The sequence below is a fragment of the Pelobates fuscus genome, chromosome 1 (genome assembly GCF_036172605.1).
Source record: "Pelobates fuscus isolate aPelFus1 chromosome 1, aPelFus1.pri, whole genome shotgun sequence".
Classification (NCBI taxonomy): domain Eukaryota; kingdom Metazoa; phylum Chordata; class Amphibia; order Anura; family Pelobatidae; genus Pelobates; species Pelobates fuscus.
The window spans coordinates 76,081,711-76,095,309 of record NC_086317.1 but is presented as its reverse complement, the minus strand read 5'-3'; the positions used below and the strand labels follow the sequence as shown (position 1 = coordinate 76,095,309).

The window sequence follows — 13,599 nt, the reverse complement described above, 5'->3', positions numbered from 1 at the left end:
ATATAAGTTGGAGTCATTTCCCTAAGTTTTGTTTCTGTATTGCAATAAAATAAAAAATAAAAAACCCCAAAGTAGAGGTCAAGGGGCTATTTACAGCCCCATTAAAACTTTAATGCAGCATGCGACCATCCTTCCCAGAATGTATCCAAGTCTCAGGAATGTGTGCATGGTAGTGTGTAGTTGTGTGTGTCTGTGTGCAGGGCCGGTGCTAGGATTTTTAGTTACACAGGCGAAGATACATTTTGGCGCCCCCAACCCTCATAAAAAAAAAATGCATCTTCACCTGTGTGTCTTTCCTCCCAAGCCACAGGCACACAGGCATCATTTTTCAGTCACACAGTCAAAGTCATACAGGTACACTGTCATACAAAGACAGAAATAATCATACAGAGACATACAGACACATACAGTCAGAGACATACAAGCAGAGCTATACATGCATACAGAGACATGCAGGCATATAAAGACATACATGCATACAGAGGCATACCGTCATACAGACACATACATACAGACAGGCATACAGAAACATACATACAAAGACATTCAGGCACATACATACAGACATACATGCATAAAGAAAAATACATACAGAGACATACAGGCATGCAGACACATACATACATACATACAGGCATACAAAGACATACACACATACAGATACATGCATGCATACAGAGACATAACGTCATACAGACACATACATATAGACAGGCATACAGACACATACATACATACAGAGGCATACCGTCATACAGACACATACATACATACAGAGGCATACCGTCATACAGACACATACATACAGAAACATGCATACAAAGACATACAGGCATACAGAGACACACAGACACACACATGCGTACATACAGAGACATAAAGGCATACAGTTACATACATGCATACAGAGACATATATACAGACATTCAGAGACAAACATACATCCAGTTACATACATGCATACAGAGACATACAGAAACATACGTACAAGACATACAGGCATACAGACACATACATACATACAGAGGCATACCGTCATACAGATACATACATACAGACAGGCATACAGAAAAATACATACTCACACACACACACAAACTCACAGACACATACTCGAACACACACACTGACAGACACATACTCACATGCACACACACACTGACAGACACACACACACACTCACTCACACACACACTCAAACTCACAGACACACATACACACTGACATACACACTCACACTCACATGCACACACACATACACACACAGTAATTAATAATCTAAATTAAATTTAAATGTCCCACCTAGCCTCCCTACCTGGAGAGCTGGCGTGGGTCTCTCATTGGTGGTCCAGTGGGGCTGCTGGGAGGCGTGCGGCTGAACTGAATTAGGAGGCGGCGAGGGAGCTCTGATCTCTCTGACCGGCTCCCTCGCAGGCTGTTTTCTGATGCCGCGGGAGCCGGAATATGACGTCATATTCCGGCTCCCGCGGCATCAGCAAAAGGCGCGCGAGGGAGCCGGTCAGAGAGATCAGAGCTCCCTCGCCGCCTCCTAATCCACTTCAGCGCCGCTCCGGGGATCCAGGAGATGACCAGGCAGGAGGGAGCACTTCCCTCCTGCCGGTCACTGGAATTTTGCGCCCCCAGAGCCGGTGCGCCCTAAGGCGGCATCCTGTGCCGCCTTATGGACGCGCCGGCCCTGTCTGTGTGAATACAAATATGTATTTATACAGGGCTCGAGTCCTGCAGGAACGCATGGGAATGGAGTTCCTGCACTTTTTCCAAAGCAGGAACGCCGTTCCCGTTCCCAGTCCTGCAGGACCTGCCCTGCTACCTGCACACAGGTCCCATCACACGCTGTGTTTCCTCTCCAGCTCTAACACTCGCGAGACCCGCGGCTGTGAGAGCGTTGCCACGGGTTACCATGGCAACGCTCCGCACAGGCGAGTCTCGCGAGAGTTAGAGCTGGAGAGGAAACACAGCGTGTGATGGGACCTGTGTGCAGCGGCTGGCTCCCCCACCGGACCACCAGGCGATCTCCCCCCTCCCTGACAAGGTAAGAAGCAGGGAGGGGGAAATAAACTAAAAAAATACACACATAAAGTTTAAGAAAAAAAATGCTCCCCTCCCTATCATCCTGCACACACACACACACATCATCCAGCACACACACACATCATCCAGCACACACACACACACATCATCCAGCACACACACACACACATCATCCAGCACACACACACACACATCATCCAGAGCACACACACACACACATCATCCAGCACACACACACACATCATCCAGCGCGCACACACACAAACATCATCCAGCGCACACACACACATTATCCAACACACACACACACACCATCCAGCACACACACACACACACACACACACATCATCCAACACACTCACACATAATCCAACACACACACACAAATAATCCAACACACACACATCATCCAACACACACACACCATCCAGCGCGCACACACACACCATCCAGCACACACACCATCCAGCACACGCACACACACCATCCAGCACACGCACACACACATCATCCAGCGCACACACACACATCATCCAGCACACACACACACACACACACACCATCCAGCACACACACACACACACACACACATCATCCAGCACACACACACACATCATCCAGCACACACACACTGCATTCATTATACACAATCTGCACTAATTACAAATACACTACATTCATTATACACACTCTGCACTCATTACAAACACACTAGATTCACTATACACACTCTGCACTCACTACAAACACACTACATTCACTATAAACACTGCACTCACTACACACACACACACACACTACATTCACTATACACACTTTGCACTCACTGCAAACACACTACATTCATTATACACACTGCACTTACTACACACACTACATTCATTATACACATTATGCACTCACTACAAACACACTACATTAATTATACACACTATGCACTCACTACAAACACACTGCATTCATTATACACACTCTGCACTCACTACAAACGCACTACATTCACTATACACACTTTGCACTCACTGCAAACACACTACATTCATTATACACACTGCACTTACTACACACACTACATTCATTATACACATTATGCACTCACTACAAACACACTGCACTCACTACAAATACACTACATTCATTATACACACTCTGCACTCACTACAAACACACTACATTTATTATACACAATCTGCACGCACTACAAACACACTGCATTCATTATACACAATCTGCACTCACTACAAACACACTACATTTATTATACACAATCTGCACGCACTACAAACACACTGCATTCATTATACACAATCTGCACTCACTACAAACACACTGCATTCATTATACACACTGCACTCACTACAAACACACTGCATTCAATATACACACACTGCACTCACAACACAAACACTACATTCATTATACACACTCTGCACTCACTACAAACACACTACATTTATTACACACAGCACTCACTACAAACACACTGCATTTATTATTCATACTCTGCATTCACTACAAACACACTACATTAATTATACACACACTGCACTATATGCATAGGAGTGTAAAAAAAAATTTTTTTAAGGGGGAGGGGCGGGAATCTTGGGTGAGTTCCAACACTTTTTTCCCCAGGACTTGACCCCCGTATTTATAACACCATTGTTTTAACTTATCTATGCTAGTGTTCGAAGGATGAGTGACATCCACTAGAGGCATTTAAACCCTGCAATGTAGACATCGCAGTTCCTGCAGAATGACAATGGTTTTACTTGCAGTGTTAAAACTAGAAGAACATGGCATCCAGACATCTTCATTGAGATAAAGTGGTCAGGTTGCCTGTAAAGTCCCTTTAAGACTATACAGAGTCAAGAATGGAGAACCCCTTTTATATTGAGAAACAAAAACCGTAATAGTAATGAGGACTGCTGACTGCATCATTTCTCCAAGGTGCCCTGTTGGCTACAGTTATGCGATAAGTAAACAACTTTACATCACACTGTGCCCTCAAGCCAGCACTTAGTAGCCAACAGCCAGCCACAGAGAGGGCACGCCAACTTAAAGATCTAGGCATGCAAAATCCCAATGGATTATGTAAGCAGTGATTTGCAGCTACATGAAAACCGAATGGCTGCAACTATGCTACAAACAATGTAAACAGCCAGGCGCACAAAGTCATAAATGATTTTATCCAGCAGTATTTTTTCTATTTAAATATGCAATTGAAAAACCTACACTACATACAAAATTGCATAAAATCTGAATCAAAGATTTTTCAAATCAGCTATGGGATGTATGTATGAAGCTTACATTCTTAGCTTAGCTTTCCTGTACATGTACACATGTACACAGATCTATTTATGCATGAATGAATGAATGTGAGATATTGTACGCATGTTTATCAATGTATGCAATCATCTATGAGGGCAGCTCTGTTTGTCCGTATGACGTGTCAGCGTATATTTGTGTTGCTGTTAGAGTGTGTAAAGGTATTGTTTTGTCTAACAGCAGTAAAAGACAACAGAGAAAATGGATGAGACAATGAATTAGACATTTGTACATGGAATGCAGCCTCTACAACCACATATATGGGTCAATGCATGTATGCAGTCCAGCATGTGTTTCTAGGCATATATGATGATGTGTGCTATTCATGTGTGAAGATAAGTGAGTACATCAAACTAAGAAAATAGCTGAATTAGAAAATAAATCAAACTATTGGAAAAAGTCAACTATGTTTTAATTTTGGAATACAATTTGAAGTTTGCTGTGAGTTCCTTTCAATTTACATTTTAGGGAATAAACCTATATGTATGCATATATAGCATATACATGTGTTTGAGTTGCAACATCAATCATCACATTTTTGCCTCATTCACACTCACATTATCATTTAGTGAAAAAAGGTCCAATACAGATTTATGTTGGTCAAGCAATTGCAATCACTCCAGGTCTGATTTATTGATACAATAATAGAATTTTTTTTCTCATAATAAATTCAACATTCAAAAGGATAGCGAACTTGATAAATGAAAGACAATCATTTTAACAAATGAACACATACCTTAAAAATATTAAAACCTAACATTGCGCATGAGCAAAACAAACGATAGATTTTACATGACAAAAACGAATACAAGAATACACACATTTCAAGCACCATAACTACGTCAACCTCATGTAGTGGTTATGGTACCAGGAGTGCCCTGGCATGCTCCCAATTTAATTAATCAAAAATTTTAGAATAGCTTGAGAATGTACTGAAAATGTAAAATGTCCCTGTGCCTGCAACCCCTTCCTTCAGTTAGTAGACGTAGGGAGCTGTGCCTATCAGACCACATATAAGAGTTCAAATCATTCTAAAACAATTTCGCTACTTACAACTCCAACAAAAATAAAAAACGACCAAAACAAAACAAAAACAAAACAGAAATAAAATACATAACATCGAAAACTATGAACTATAGTGGACAGAAATAAAATACATAACATCGAAAACTCTGAACTATAGTGGATTGATTCTGAACCATTCTGCAGTGAATAAACAGATAAAGAAGAAAGTAATCACATCACATTAAAATTTAAAACACATATATATTAAAATCACTGCTTATTTTCTGAACTACAGAAACATAGAATGGGACGGCAGATAAGAACCATTCGGCCCATCTAGTCTGCTGTGTGTGTCTGAGGGTGTTGTGTGTGTGAGTATTTTTGGTGGGATGTATTTAAATATGTAATTTTTTTAAAATAAAAAAAACCCCTAAACTTTATATCCCCTCCTCCCTTCTAACCCTTTGCCTGTGAGGGGAGGGCCATGCTGCAGTCCCTGGTGGTCCTAGTGGTGAGTGAACTTTAGCGTTCACTTCGTTGTAACCATGGCAACGCTCAGACCTCGCGAGAGGAAACCGGTGGAGCTGCAGGTAAGAGCTACAACGAGTCCTCTCTCCCTCCCTACCCAGCCAGCAGCCGCATGTCAGTGCCTGTGGGCCGGTGAGGGAAATGATCTCCCCACCGGACCATAGCAGGGCCAGCGCACAGATAGTGCCGGCTCTGCATGGGCCAATGGGGGAGATCCTGTGATCTCCCCTGCCGGCCCCAACCCATTGCCATCGCGGCTCACCGGGCATTTGCCCGTTATGCCCGATGGCCAGTCCGGGCCTGACTATCATGTTTTATAGTGGAACTGCTGTTCATAGTATGATGAGCAGTGTTGCGTTTTGTGCTAAGGCCAAATAGTTTAGGTTTACTTTCATTAGACAAGTAAAACTTTTCCATTTGGCTCTCATATGTCTTTTGCCAAACTCCAAGTGGCATTTGATACGTTTTATGTTTTGTTTTCAGCAATGTCCTTCTGCCCACCATATGTCCATGAAGCCCAGCATTGTGGTTTGTTTGGTTTAAAGCTGTCTCATGGACAGTTTCTCCCATTTCAGCTGTGATTTTTCCCCAGGTTGCAATAGGAGTTAACAATGGAATCTTGTTGGCTTCTCTGACTAATGTCCTCCTTAGAGACTCACTGAGTTCCAGTGGACAGCTTTCTCATATCCTATAAGCCTAATTATTTTATTTTGGGGTTTACCAGTGTCCTAGGGCAAGGGTAGACACTACAGATGTTGTGGATTACATGCTTTTATATCCATATTGTTGACAAAGTATCAGGGGTAGACCACAACATCTGGAGTGTCAAGGTTGCCTATACCTGTTCTAGGGTATGTTCAAAGTGTGGGATTTTCTGTAGTCCTGTCATGCTTGGTGCTTCTTTTAAACCTTATGCCTGGCTTGTTTTGACACCACCTCTTGTTCCTCATGATGATGGGGCCTTCAAGAAGCAGGTGTACTTATTTTTAGATCATGTGACACATTAATTAAACAGAGATGGACATCATTAAACTAATTATCCGACATGGATGCACCAATGCTTATTTCAAAGCGGGTGGTTACATATGTATGCAGATGGTAAATGCATTTTTTCAAGTTAACAATAAAAAATATTGTTTTGACAAAGAAAAAAAAGAAAAAAGTAATTGACAATAAAAAATATTTTACACCTTTAATGAATGTATATTGCGCAAATCACATGCTAGAAGTCTCACAAATCCCGATTGAATACTAGGTCACAACATCAAAAAAATTGAAAACATGGTGGGGGGATGAACATTTATGCAAGCTATAGTAGAAAGTCATTAGTATGCAGCACAAAATGGCTGTTTCAGGAAGCCACTCAAAGATACTACAGTTGAAAAGAAAATCAATTTATAGCTTCAGATCATTCAACCAGAAAAAGACAAGAGCATGTGACAGGTTGATCTCAGCTACATTACTATACCTTTTATCTACAATAATAAAATCTTAGTTTGCAAATGCTGGCCATGTTTTAATCTGAGAGTGAACTAGAAACTAGTATATAAAAATGACACAAAATAATATTCAGTTGATATCTGCCTCTGACTCCCAACATGAGAAAATACACAACAAGTATTATAATAAAAACGTTAAAGATAGTTAAAATGTATATGGTTCAATGTAACTTGAAGACCAAATGTACCGGTAAGCAGAATACTCTACATGGCTGTATGTATGTAGACGCCTGCCTGTCAAACACTAATGCCAAATAATTTGCAGTTTGCACTCTTCTGGGAAGAATTTCCCCTTGATGCTGGCATATTACTGCTTAGATTCTTTTTCATTTAGCTAAAAGAGCATTAGGGAGGTCAGGCACTGGCGTTGGGCAAATACAGCTGTCTAGCACTTTGTTTTCAAAATCATCTCACAGGCATTTAATGTGGTTGAGATCAGAGTTCTGTTAAGGTCACACCACACCAATCTCAACAAACCACTTTTGTATGGACCTACGCCTCTAAAGTGGGGAAAATGTCATGAAGAAACAGTGAAAAGAACACTCCAAACACCATAACCACTGCATTGTACTACATTGGTTACAATGCCAGGAGTGTCCTGACGCCTCCTCAAAGTAAGAAGTCAAACAGTTTGCTAATGGTTTGACAACTTTTGGTTTGACAAGAGCATTGCTCACTTCCTGAACAGAGCATCCATTAACTCTCTAAACCCTACCGTGCAGGACTAAGCCCACTGGCAGGCAGTATCAGCTGATCGTTCTTAGGAAATTAGTTAAGCCCTACATTGTTGGGCTTAATCCAAAACAGGAAGATTCTGGCTCTCATAAAGGAGAGAACCTGCAGACCACTGTTATCCTTAAAGTAACACTCCAAGCAGCACGCTTTAGTAGCTAAGCGGCTTAACCACTGAAGCGTGCTGCTCAGAGTGTTACTTTAAGGACCTTCTCAAAAGAGAATTGTAGCCTATGCTACAGAGTTAATATGTCTTGTCAATGGAATTGAGACACCAAGCCTTTACCATAAAAACTAGAACAGACCTTTAATCATGTTAACAAACATTATAGATAGCACTGGGAGGTCAAACTTTCTCTGACTTCATCCACTGGGCTTTCAGAAGTAAAAGTGCAATTTATCCCTCCAGAGAAAGTGTTTCCACCACTTCTGAGTCCATTGCTGGCAAGAGTTAATACATTTCTGCCTTTGAGGTCTGTCAGTCGCCAAACGGGTTCAAGAAGGATTTTTAGTACCTGCTATAAACTATCTACATGGGCAGCCAATAAAAAGAACTCCTAAAAGTACTTCTCTCAATGGTACCTTGATCCTGCCACGATGAACTGTATCTACCCTGATCGTGTTACATCATTATAGTCAGCATTCAATATTGCACATAGCTTTTGTTGCTCCTAGACTTTTTAGATCCTGTAAGTACAAGGGGTGATACTAAAGTATTATTGACCACGTAATGCACCAGTTCTTATTATTCAGCAGCTAGCATTAATACTGTTACTATTACTGTTGCAACAATAGTAAACTGATAAAACACTGCATGTGACAGTCAAAGCTAAAATAGAAAGTAAATTACAGTAAATTTAAAGGAACACTATAGGGTCAGGAACACAAACATCATAGTGTTAAAACCACCATTTAGCTCCCCTGGCCCCTCTTGCCTTTCTAAATATAGTAAAATCTTACTTGTATTCAAGTTTTGCGCTGCTTGCTTTGTCCCTGTTTGCTTTTGAGCTGCCCACTGCCTGCTGACATCATCAGAAGTGGTGGCCTGATCCAATCGCAATGCTTCCCCATAGGATTGGCTGAGACTGACAAAGAGGCAGATCAGGGGTAGAGCCAGCACAAGTCAAACACAGCTCTGGCCAATCAGCATCTCCTCATAGAGATGAATTCAATCAATGAATCTCTATGAGGAAAGTTCAGTGTCTGTATGCAGAGGGAGGAGATGCTGATATGTTGTGAAGCATTTTAGGCAGCCATGGCCCAGGAAGGATCTCTAACGGCCATCTAAGGAGTGGCCAGTGAAGTTATCACTAGGCTGTAATGTAAACACTGCATTTTTTCGGAAAAGCCTGAAGGTAATGATTCTACTCATCAGAACAAATTCAAAAAGCTGTAGTTGTTCTGGTGACTATAGTGTCCCTTTAATGTCCAACATTACTAACATGTAACATGGATATTCTAGCCACCACTTTGTAACGGGTCAGTATGAAATGCTACACATATCCAGAGGGTTACTCCAACTCCCATGACCACGTCAGTGATTTGAAGTGTTCATGGTGATAGGAGTATGCATGTGCAATGTTTCAGCATAAAACACATAAAGATCTTGCTCATGTGTTCTGTTCTGTGCTCCCAATGTCAATCCTGAGCATAAAAAGTTGCTCCTCCTCCCTCCCTCTGGCCTCCATCTGTTGCACATAGTTTTTTTTTTATAACCCTTCCTCCTTCTACCCACTCGCTTCCTCCATGGCTCAGAGAGCGTGCATGCATTTGAGCCGCTGAAACGGTCCAATCACAGACTCCTGTGATGGCGGAGGGTACATGGGAGATCAGTGACAAGAGCTTTGTTTGGTGCTGGTTTTAAGATGAGTAAAGTTCTTATTTTGCAGTTTATACATTCTCCATAGTGCCTGATATGGCATGTTACACAGGAAAAGGTTGGAGTAACCCTTTAATGTTGTTTCCAGGGATGTAACTTCACCTCTGGAGGATCAGACGTCCAGACTCGCTAATGTCAATTATGTGCATCTTTAATTGCACAGATACTTATTCTTTGGCGGAGAGCACCCAGCTGACACACTCAGTCGATGAATGGCTGGCGTGATCGGCATATGGCTTCTGCAGAAGCCAGATGCTGTTTAGCTACAATTAATGGAGGCTAGGTGGGACCACGTTAAGAGGCAAATAGTTGAAAAACAGTTTGCCCCCTTTCCTGTGAATGGCGCCAAGGTACTTATTGCATCATTGCAATCACAGTGGGCTGTAGTGGTAAAAATGTTCGAAGTAACTCTTGGGGTTGATTACCAAACAGCAAGATTGAGATTAGAATTGGAGATTTTTTCAAATTAATATTTTGGACTTAAAATGTAAAGTGGATTCACAGGTCAACTCAGCTTGCTATTATATTACTATTATATATATTATATTATATATATATATATACTATTATATTACTTACTAGTATATTTTAAATACGCTTATTTGAATGAGACACTCATTTATCTTAGTGAGGTCTCAAAATCCAACATGTGCTAAATGTAACATTGCAATACAAAGATATAAATAAAACAATTCCACACTGCTTGGTTTTTTATTCTGAATCTCAAATTTGTTAGCTGCAAAATGTACCAATAATACTGTCTAAAAATAAAAGGCTCAGAATTATTTAGTGAGTTTCCATTAAAAATGCTTGGACTTCCCCCTATTTATATCTGTTTTATGTCTCCAGATGTTTTCTGCATTGTTTGAGCAATGTTATGATGGATAAACATGATGCCTATGGGAACTGCCATCTTACTTTTTCTAGTCAGTTGCTATTATCGAATTTTAGACTTGAATCAGTCGTTATCTTTCACAATCACACAAAGATTTTTAAATTCGCACAGTAACTAATGAAATACATTTCATGCCGCTTCATCTAAAATAAGAAAAAACAAATTCCTTCATCCAATTTCTTAAAAATAAAATTGGACAGAAATCTGTAGATTGTGTCATAATTAGCAATTTTTTTAAAGGTCTAATTCTAAGCTGCGTCACTTAGTTTGACAACCCTGTGCAAATTACAAATTGGAACTGCTTATAATGAGATCACAGCTGCTGCACACTATATACAGTTTTACTGAGTGATGCAGTCAGTTATCAGGGAAATCTTAGACAAAAAAAATATAATATATTTTTCTGCTCTTAAATTGAGTTTGCGGAACATTAACCATGCTTCATTCATTAAGCAGCTGTTATTTAAGAAATGTCCTTTAGCTAAATTTGTGTTCTGGTGAAGGTGAGCTAGAGTTTCACCAGGGAAAACAGACCATTAAATTATATGCCCTAATGTTAGTATGATCTCAGCTCCAAGGTTATCTAATTGCTAGAGTTAGACTATAATACTAATGGTTGAGTCTAATTGCATATCTGCTTCAAAATAGAAAGTAACCTTCACAGTGAAAAAAACAAATCAGATTGGTCATGATAATTTAACATAGAGGACACACATTATTTGAAGTGGTTTCTATTTCCAGGAAGCATTACACAGCTGATCCCATCCTATTCCCAAGGTTAATGTAACTCAGAACCCAAAATCCGAGGGTGAAAAAAGGAAATGCATACATTTTTTTTTAAAAGAAACAATATACTAATGGCCAATGCAATACCACCAATCATCATTACAAGCCTACATTAAATCAACATTAAAAGCCTCTCTCTTCCCTTGATGTTGATTTTAGTGACAATGAGCTATAACTCCTATCAAGCTCAGACAGCTTTTAGTTGAGAGCTAAAGCACGCAGATGCAGTGCCAGAGGTTGGCAATCTATGTTTGCTTCCATGGCGTGTATGGGTACATCACATGGTCTGTGATTTAAAAAAAAAGGTATAAAAAAAAACAACAACCCCAAAACATCAGAATGTCACGTGGTTTCTCAGATGGAACGTCTAAGAAAAATTGTATCCATAATAATAATACCAAATAACTAAACCTTAGCACAGACAACAGGGACACATACAAGTACAATACAGACAAAACAAGCCAAGCACACAGCCAGGAATGCAGAACTCAGATTCCTTCACTGCATCACATCCCCTGTTTATTTCCCAGTCCCCAGCTGAGCATTGTAGATCTAATACAGAGCTACCTGGGGGGAGATGCCCCTGCTGTCACCCTACTAATTAGGTTGATAGGACAGAGAAACAGGCAGGACACGTTTCCTCAGCACTTTCCATGCCATCCTAACAGCCTGGAAATGAATTGTTTACATGCACAGAGCACAGCCATCTTACCTACAGAGAAGGAGGAATGCGGGCAGAGTGGGCTGCAGATTCACCTCATTAGGGACTCTCTCAGAGCTGGCAGGGCATGGGGTGATGGGCACAGGGGAGGGAGTGGGGGTTGGTCTGGTGCAGGGCAAGTTCTCAGCTCTGTGAAGTAAGTGAAGCTGTAAACAAACCCACACCAGCAGCAGTGATCCCACGCATCCAATAATAACACTCCAGCCTTCCCTCAGGGCTTGGTGTCAGAGTGCTAAGGGGCTGGGTGTCCTGCCTCACAAAGTGCTGCAGGCCTCCTCTATTGATGAAGGCATCAAGCCAAGGAGGACGGCAAGAGGAGGCGTAAACATAGCAACGTGACAGGAACTGGTGATCTCAGTGATGAGGGACTCTCCTGCCTGGAGCTGTACACAGAGTGCTCCTAAAGAGGGGGGGAGGAGGAGGAGGAATATAACCCCATCAGCATGATGAAATCATCATAGGCATCCCCAGGGGGGCTGCAAGGGTACATGATGCTGAACCAGGAAACCATGACCTGTGTGTGCAGGAGAAATGTACAGCTAAGCTGTTCAGAGCAGCTCCAGCAAGCTGGGGGTCCTAAGGAAAGGCTGTGGGGGAGATATTTAAATAGAAATAAACTCAGATTTGTTCTCATGCATGTTTGGAAAAAGACAGAGAGAGAACATTGTCACTGAAGCATAGAGCATTTCAAGGTATAAAAGGTCATGTTCCCCATAGAAGATTAATGGGAGCCAATGTAGCTGTTATATGGTAGCACAGGTCGGTTTACTAAACGAAGCTTCCAGTTATTTTTTGGAACCCCTCTGTTTTATGCCAAAATCGAATTCACTAGCAAATAGAGCAAATAGAGCAGCAGGAAATGCTAGCAGAATGCTTGGTTGCATAGGGAGAGGTATTAGCAGTAGAAAGAGGGAAGTGCTCATGCCATTGTACAGAACACTGGTGAGACCTCACTTGGAGTACTGTACACAGTACTGGAGACCCTATCTTCAGAAGGATATTGATACCTTAGAGAGAGTTCAAAGAAGGGCTACTAAACTGGTTCATGGATTGCAGGATAAAACTTACCAGGAAAGGTTGAAGGATCTTAACATGTATAGCTTGGAGGAAAGACGAGACAGGGGGGATATGATAGAAACATTTAAATACATAAAGGGAATCAACACAGTAAAGGAGG

At 41.2% G+C, this 13,599-nt stretch overlaps 1 protein-coding gene across 1 annotated transcript in view; it reads right to left on the bottom strand.

Moving 5' to 3' along the window:
* Nucleotides 1-12,707, bottom strand: part of CCDC92B (coiled-coil domain containing 92B) — a 79,039-nt gene extending 66,332 nt beyond the window's left edge. The window contains exon 1 of the mRNA XM_063443974.1: nucleotides 12,414-12,707. The gene's annotated coding sequence lies outside the window, so the exon portion shown is untranslated. The remainder of the gene's footprint in view (nucleotides 1-12,413) is intronic.
* Between the last annotated feature and the right edge of the window lie 892 nt (nucleotides 12,708-13,599).